We start from the raw sequence: 8,398 nt of genomic DNA, 5'->3' as shown, positions 1-8,398 counted from the left end.
TGAGTGGTTGTGTGTACAGATCCATGTAATTGAAGTGATGTGCTCAACAATAATGAAACCAACAATTGCTCAGCATGCAATCATGCAAGATGATGCATGTCACTAAACATGTAAATCCTGACATATCCACCTCTATATAGTATGTGTCAAAAGGTAAACGGATCAAATAAAATGATCTAAGTACACGTGTCAGGTATGACAAATAACTAGTCATGTATACAACAAAGCATGGTATGTCTTACCTCTATAAAATAATCTAGAGCAACCTGCTGCAATACACACTGTCTGATATACTACTAACTCATGAGTGGTTGTGTGTGCAGATCCATATAATTGAAGCGATGTGCTCAACAATAATGAAGCCGACAATTGCTCAGCATGCAATCATACAAGATGATGCATGTCACTAAGCATGTAAATCCTGACATATCCACCTCCATATAGTATGTATCAAAAGGTAAACGGATCAAATAAAATAATCTAAGTACACGTGTCAGGTATGACAAATAACTAGTCATGTATACAGCAAAGCATAGTATGTCCTACCTCTATGAAATAATCTAGAGGGTTATAACCTACTACGCATATCAAAATGACATTATCAAAAGAGATAAGTCAAGGTACTCGTCTCAAAAAGAAGATTGTATATGAAATAGATCCCACGTCGAGACGCCATCTCGAATCAAAGTCCTGTAATCACATAGTATATTTAGCTAATTACATATATAGCAAATAACTAAATAAAATCCCCAAACCTATTTACGGCAACTCCTAATCGAAGTACGATCATTAATTAGCCACCCACATATTTAGACTAGTTTAACCCTAATTATCACGACAACCACTTGGATCAACCATTCCAAATCCTTCCTAACTTCAATTCTAGGTGTAAGCTACATCAAGGATCAATTTCTCTACACCTTACCTCAACACAAAGTCACCACTGTTGACTCACAGCCAAGAAGAGGAAGAGCAGCTGTCAAACAATGCTTGCCGAAAGCTACATCAAGGATCAATTTCTCTACACCTTATCTCAACACAAAGTCACCACTGTTGACTCACAGCCAAGAAGAGGAAGAGCAGCTGCCAAACAATGCTTGCCGAAAGCTACATCAAGGATCAATTTCTCTACACCTTATCTCAACACAAAGTCACCACTGTTGACTCACAGCCAAGAAGAGGAAGAGCAGCTGCCAAACAATGCTTGCCGAACAATACAACTGCCAAAGATTCGTGGTCGACACTACCTAGATGTCACTGCCAGAAACATTCATCACAATTAGACAGTATCGCATAACGAGCTCGAACCCCAAACCTGCAACTTACCCTATCGGCGATTCCCTCTCCGACGGGGCTAGATCTGAGGGCTGTGGAGATCAACAAAGCAAAGATCGCCGGTAGTAGATAGATTCCAGAGCACGGGAGAAGGAAGAAACCGTCAGAAAAGCCGCTCACGATAAACTCCAACCAAGTTAGTGCTCAGATCCTTGCTCTTGGCCGAAAACCAACCCGAGCAAAGGTGGCGCCTCGGATCGGGAAGACGACGGGCTGCTCAGTGAGGGGGCGATTGCGTGCATCAGAGTGGCAAAAGAGAAGAACATGTCAAAGTTAACTTACCCTCGAGGTCCTGAATGCCCTCTCACGCCAACGATCGGGTGGCACCGACTCGATTCAGTGGCGCCGAACAACCAGTGGTGCCGAACAAAACTAGGGCTTGACCTTTCCTCTCTTGGCCGAGATTCCGCACGGGTGGCCGACTAATCTGGGAAGAAAGGAGGCGGCAGTAAGGTGGCGTCGTCGATTATGGACCCAATCTAGGGCACGGGGTGGCGACAAGGACAAGAAGAGGGTGAGGCAATGTAAGGAGGAGAAGAAAACTTGCCGACGGTTTTGTACTCGGGGAAGAGAAGTGTCACGGTGGCACCATCAATTTGGGGAAGCCGAAGTGCTCGAGGAAGAAACGACGAGAAGGGAGGAGATCGAGCGACATCGGGTGAGGGAGGAAGGCGCAGGTGAGGAGAGAAAACGACGACTAGGGAGAAGAAATAAGAAAAGAAAAAGGAATAAAATAAAAATAAAATAAAAAAATAAACATTTCTTCATTTAAATAGAGTAGCTTAAACAGGCTTTCCCTTGGCCCAATAATTGATCTCCTTAAACTCATCATACGAGCTTCGATTAATTCCCAGAAAATTTCTAAAAATTCCATTAAAGTTATTTCTCAAATAACCTTATTATTTAATTAATATTTGAGGTACCATATTTTACAACTTTCCTCTTCTAATTTCGGGTCGATTTAGTCATCCTTGATAAAATGTCGACTTCCAATAAACACCGGAATGAATACTTTTTCTTCATGCGTCTTCCCGAGCCGCCAGCCTTCCCAACCCACTCGCAGCTCGAAGTGACGCCTCAGCCTACCCTTCAACGATACAAGAGCTGATCGAACTACTTGAACGCTGCTACGATGTTGGCCGATCAGAAGTATGACATCCATAAGTTGCTATTTGAGGGTGTCCTCTACATCTTCGGCCTGAGTTCGATCCGCACACGGCTCCCGACCAGCCTAGGTATGAGACTACTTTACTCTTTTCCTTTGATTATAACTGATTTCTCTTTCTCTTTTGCAGCCAAAGTCATGTTGCGCGCATGTCTGGCCGGCAAGGCGAAGCTCAAGGACACCGAGATCAATGCGACAGTTGCCAAGGAACTGGAGAGTTGCGGCCTACAGCCGATCGACTCTCATGAAGATCTGCAAGGCGAGAGCGAGGCGACTCCCGTCGTGGCGAGCGAAGGAGCATCCAACCGAACGCCCAGCGTTGGAGCGATTGGTGGATCGCTCCCTCCATCCGAGTGGCTCCCTATCGCTCAGGTCGAGGACTCGACCTTATCCGGAGAGCCACTCTTAAGGCGTAAGAGGCGCCGAGCGGAATCCTCACACTCTGCTTCCTCGGTGGTGAGGACCGCCGAGTAAGTCGAGACCTCGATCCCGACCCCGATTCCGGAAACTACTGCCGCAACATCCTCCGACCAGACGGATCACTAGCTGAGCTGCCACGGGGGGTTGTCGCCGCATCACCCATGGCTTTCATGCCGCCAACTTCGAAGCCATCGAAGGTTCAAAGGTCCGGCATCCACCCGACGTCCCTTTCCAGATTCTCTGGTCGAGCGATCTGGCTCACTCGGCCCCGAGCGGCTGACGATCTATCACGACGATCCTCTATCTTCTCGGCTCGGATGCAAGTTACGTTCCCACAGACGACGCCAAATATGATCCTCTCCGAAAGTCGAAGAGACGAAAGCTGGGGATGTGACGCTCCTGCTAACAGCTAGTGGACTCCGCTCGAACCTGCAACCACAGACCACGTCAGTGCGAAGCCAGGGAAGGGATCCCGGCGTTGACCCTCTGACGCTCAAGTCAGTCACCAGCATGACGATGACCTTCCACATGATGGACCCCTCCTTATCACTACATCAACTAGATTCAAAAATTGTTTTATCATCTCATTTTACAACTTATGGCACTCATTAATTGCAAATGGTTTGTTAATGAGTACCTTTATAAATAATCATAGTATAAACCAGTTTCAAGGTTCTTCCACGAAATCATAATACTGATCTCTTCATTGAATTCTATAAAGCAGATTACTCAACCATTTTCACCATTTAAAGAAAAGCCAGCTCCTCCTTGAAAAGTATCCTTGTCAGGAGAATGAAATCAAGAATTCTAGATGGTATTATTTTTTAAATTTTTATCTTCATACGCACTTTCCCTAGTGAATATTAGATCACTTGTTTCATTTTAGTTTTCTATTTCATATGCCTTTTTCATGGTATGACTTCAGTTCTCAAATCACCATGGTGACTTAATGTTGCAATAAACACTGATATCTTTTTATACACCAAACTAAGGAATAGTAAATTACTTTGATCAAATCACCATGGTGATTATGTAACCTATACCACACCAATTGACTGACCGAGAATCTTCACATGATTAAATAGATGGGTCATCAAATTGAGATACAAGCTGTCATGATGACCAATATATTATCACCTCTCACAACGGATGTCAGACAAGAACTAGTATATATGGTCAAAATATGAGATTGATGGCTTTTCTTCTCATAGTTTCTAAAAGCCTTCAAGATATAAACTTATTATTACGACAAATGAATAAGGGTTCAGCATCATTATCATTCCAGCTATTTGGAGTCAGCTAAATGAATAAGAATTTCATTAGCAAATCTAATAAGAACTCAACCACATACTAAAATTCAAAATTTACTGCACTAGCCATAGCAAATGCTGATAACCCTTCCAAGCATTCATGTTTGAAATATTAATAAATTTATGTCAGCCAGAAAAGCCCTGTATCAAATCACAGCAGTTGGTACCAAAACAATAGACTTACATTAGAATGAACCAGAACTTTAGATCCTTAACTAGTTGTAGATAAAATGTACGAATATTACAGGGGCAACTATGGATTTAAGAGAATTATTTATCTGAATGTTTTTTTTATTTTTTCATGCTGGTCCGTAACCAGGAAGAATCTCTCAGATTAAGAGCTTACTACTTCAACATCTGCTTGATTTCAGGATGTTTTTAGAAATGATGAGAAGGCAATTTTGATTTGACATTATTATTTTTCAGATTAAAAAAATTCTAAGTTTGATAATGAAAAAATAGGCAAAACATGTCAAAAGTTTCAACAATATACCTCCATCACTAGAGACTGATGTGTTTGCAAAAATTTTCTCAGACCATCTCCTTCAGGAACTATCATTGTGCAATTAGAACATCCAGAGACATGAAGCACGACTAGCCATTTATTTGGACAAGTAAGATCAAGAAAGGGTAACAAAGAAATTTCAGATATCAATCTGAATCTTTGCTTCTCGGGAGGTAGAAAATACTCTCTTGCAATAGAAGTGAACTGGTTGAAAAAAGATTTAAACTGCTTAAATTCTTCGGTTGTACATGACATATTACTACCTCCATTTTCTAATTGTCTTACTAAAGCACTATGATACACTAAAGTATATTCCTTAAACCAATCCAAACTTCCCGGTCCATCTTCAACACCACATGTAAGTCTATTCTCATTACCCTAGTGATCCCAAATTGAGAATAAAATCAGTGCATGCACTAATGCAACGGATAGTGACTAATCATCAGAAGGCATTTAATTACAGAAGTATAAAAGAACCTTTCACTGTTCTATGTCAAAGCCCCCCCAGAGTATAACCAGAAATACTCAGCGTAGGTATGACAACTGCAGTATTTATAAGGACATTAATACACAAAAAGGATAATGTAGTCTAGAAACAAACAAGTAGTCTTATAAACAAAAATATTCAAATATTGAAATTCAGGTAGGACCATAATGTAGGATTTTTATATAGCAAAACCTAAGAAATTCTACCACTAAGAGGCTACATGATGCATAAAACATTTTATTTTTCTATTAGATATCATAATAATCCATATTCACTATGATGCACTACCATTTGCAAGGAAAATAGCCAGCTAAGCTACAAAATATGAAGAGTAGAGTAACATCAATTAAATTTATTCAGAAGAGATGTATTAGTAGTTTATGTCACAAACCTTAAAAGCACACTTAATTTTATATCTCATTATGAACGACAAACTAATACCTTGATGATTAGATCATTATGCAAACCCAAAGATTATATGCTGAAAAAGGAATTGGACAGCTGAACAAATATCATGCAAGAATACTAAGACCCTATGCAGTAAAGAAAACAGAAAGCCGAAAGTACACAGCACTTTATCAATTATGCAGTTACATTGCAATTGATCCAATTATGTTAATTGTCACTGGCATTTAGCATATTTCCACAGCAAGATGTCAGTGCTAACTGGTGGTCAGTTGGATTTATAACTTTCAGCTTACGTAAAGTAAGAAGACCTGAAATGAGCCATCAATAGGGCAAGAGATCAAGATGGAAACCCATTCTCTGAATAATTGCATGAGGGCATGGGAGTCCCAGAATTTCCATTGTGCTTTTTGCCCAACTGTTAGGCTGACCATCCACAAAACTCAAGGAGAAGAACAGCTTTATCTGTTGATTTGAAAAAAGTTTTCAAGATCTTCTGGAGTTTGCAAAGGCTTCAGAGGAATCTCATTGGGCTTAAGTGACAAAAAGAAATGGACTGAAAATAGTAAACCTTGTGTGCTAGGTCTCCCATGATACTTGTGTGACGTTGAATTATGATAGTAGTATATTGTTATCTAATCTTTAGCACCGAGGATGTCAGCTAGCATCTTCTGAGAACTCCTATTAATAACCATTAGTTTTAGAAATTTAAGTTCCTCGTCATTAGCCACCAAGTATGAGACTTCCTTCATTAATGTTCGTGCTTCATCAAACCCTGTAATAAATTAGAACAATTCTTAAGGTTGTCATGAGAAAGTTCAAAAAAGACATGTACCTGATAGATCATTCAAATTTTCTATATAGACATCCAGCCCCTAGGAAGAAGAAGCAAACAACAAAAAAGTATGCAAATTTATTTCCATATACCTCCATATGGGTAAACGCTAGCCTTTTTTTTTTTTTTTTTGTGCATCATTCATCAAAAGAACATACAAGTATGCCTGAATCAATTAAGCAATCTCACAAACGGCATTAGTTCTTATACTGGTTAATGCATTTTTCCGTTAAAATGATCTAAGTACATTCTACTAGTTTTCCTAGGTAAAAAGTCTAACTTGTCGGTAAAGAGTTTCAACAACACCAACGCTGATATCAATAAACTTATTGAAATAAAAAAGTGACACACTTAAACAAAATAGTTTTCCTGTACGCCATTTATAGAATTTTCGTGTAAATAGTCAAAAGGGCATATACCATGTAATTCAACTTGAAAAACCAAACTTTGAAACTATCTTCTCGAACCATCTAACACAACAAGGCGTTAAGAAGAAAATAAAGATTTGAGAGAAAATGTGGAGAGGCCTACAAGGGACAGTGACCACGAGAAGGATCTGGGGGTGGAGGCGAATCTGAGACGAGAAATGTCCCTTGATGAGGGTCTGCCACTCCACTCTCGAGCCGGAAGTCCTGCCGCTGCTCGAATAGGCGCCGGGATCGGCGAAAGCCTTCTCAGAGACAGAAGAAACGAGGAAATGATCAGAGGGAGGAGGAGATGGTGGCGGATCAGGTGTCCTCCCATTTCTATCGCCCTCGGCGGCGATGGGATTCTCCGAAGCCAGATTAGTTCAATCTCCCCCTTGGTTGGATCTTCAAGGTTTTGTTAGTCGAGTCTGGTCGTCCGGTCTTCATTCTGAACCATTTCCAAATCGGCACTCTCAGCTGTAGCCAACTTGTTTCTCACCCATACAAACAGAGCGTATCCACTGGACCGTGGGATAAATAGCCCCTATTTATAAAATAAGTGGAGATTTTTTATCCCCATTAATACATGTAAAGGGATCATTCTTTGAATCGTAAAAAATGATTCAGAGGATCCAGTCATCTTTACGAGAGTAAATCCTCTGAACTACTTTTTACAATCCAAGAGATGATCCCTTTACATATATTGGTGGGATAAATGATCCCTACTTATAAAATAGGTGGGGATTATTCATCCGAGGGCAGATCCTCTGGTCCAGAATTTTCTGGACCAGAAGAGACCCTGTATATTCATTGGCTGGATGAACTGGACCCCACCTGTTAAACAGGTAGGATCCAATTCATCCAGCCAATAAATGAGCAGGGGACCCGGACTGGTCCAGGAATCCTGGACCAGAGGATCCCTGTCCCATTCATCCCACCAATGCATGCAAGGGATCATTCTCTGGACCGCAAAAAGTGGTCCAGAGAATCCGGTCACCTTTACGAGAGCAGATCCTCTGGACCTAGGGATGACAATTTTCCCCGTGGGTTCGGGGCCCCACGGGGAAAACCCGAAATGGGGATGGGGATCCCCGATTTTTCGGGGATGGAGCGGGTTTGGAAATACTACTCTCATCCCCGAACCCGCCCCGAATATTATTATTATTAATATTAATAAATAATAATAAATTTTTTTAAAAAAAGTATTAATAATATTATTATTATTAATAATGATAAAATAATAATAATAATAATAATAATATATGGGGATGGGGCGGGGATGGGGATTTGATCTCCGTGGGTTCGGGTTCGGGGAATCCCCGAACCCGAAAAAATAAGAACAGGGCGGGGATGGGGATGGCAAACCCGTCCCATTGTCATCTCTATCTGGACCGCTTTTTGCAGTCCAGGAAATAGTCCCTTTACATATATTGGTGGGATAAATGACCCCTACTTATAAAATAGGTGGGATCATTCATCCCCACCAATGCATGCAAAAGGACCATCCTTTGGACCACAAAAAGCGATCC

The 8,398-nt window shown here is 40.9% G+C and overlaps 1 long non-coding RNA gene across 1 annotated transcript; it reads right to left on the bottom strand.

Moving 5' to 3' along the window:
• Nucleotides 1–5,739: 5,739 nt before the first annotated feature.
• Nucleotides 5,740–7,387, bottom strand: LOC121970059. Its single transcript, XR_006108828.1, has 3 exons — nt 6,994–7,387; nt 6,199–6,402; nt 5,740–6,092 (listed from the first exon to the last, which is right to left on the bottom strand). It is a non-coding gene; the product is annotated as an uncharacterized LOC121970059 (long non-coding RNA).
• Nucleotides 7,388–8,398: the final 1,011 nt, after the last annotated feature.

The sequence above is a fragment of the Zingiber officinale genome, chromosome 1B (genome assembly GCF_018446385.1).
Source record: "Zingiber officinale cultivar Zhangliang chromosome 1B, Zo_v1.1, whole genome shotgun sequence".
Taxonomy (NCBI): Eukaryota; Viridiplantae; Streptophyta; class Magnoliopsida; order Zingiberales; family Zingiberaceae; genus Zingiber; species Zingiber officinale.
This window is presented reverse-complemented; position numbering and strand designations above follow the sequence as displayed.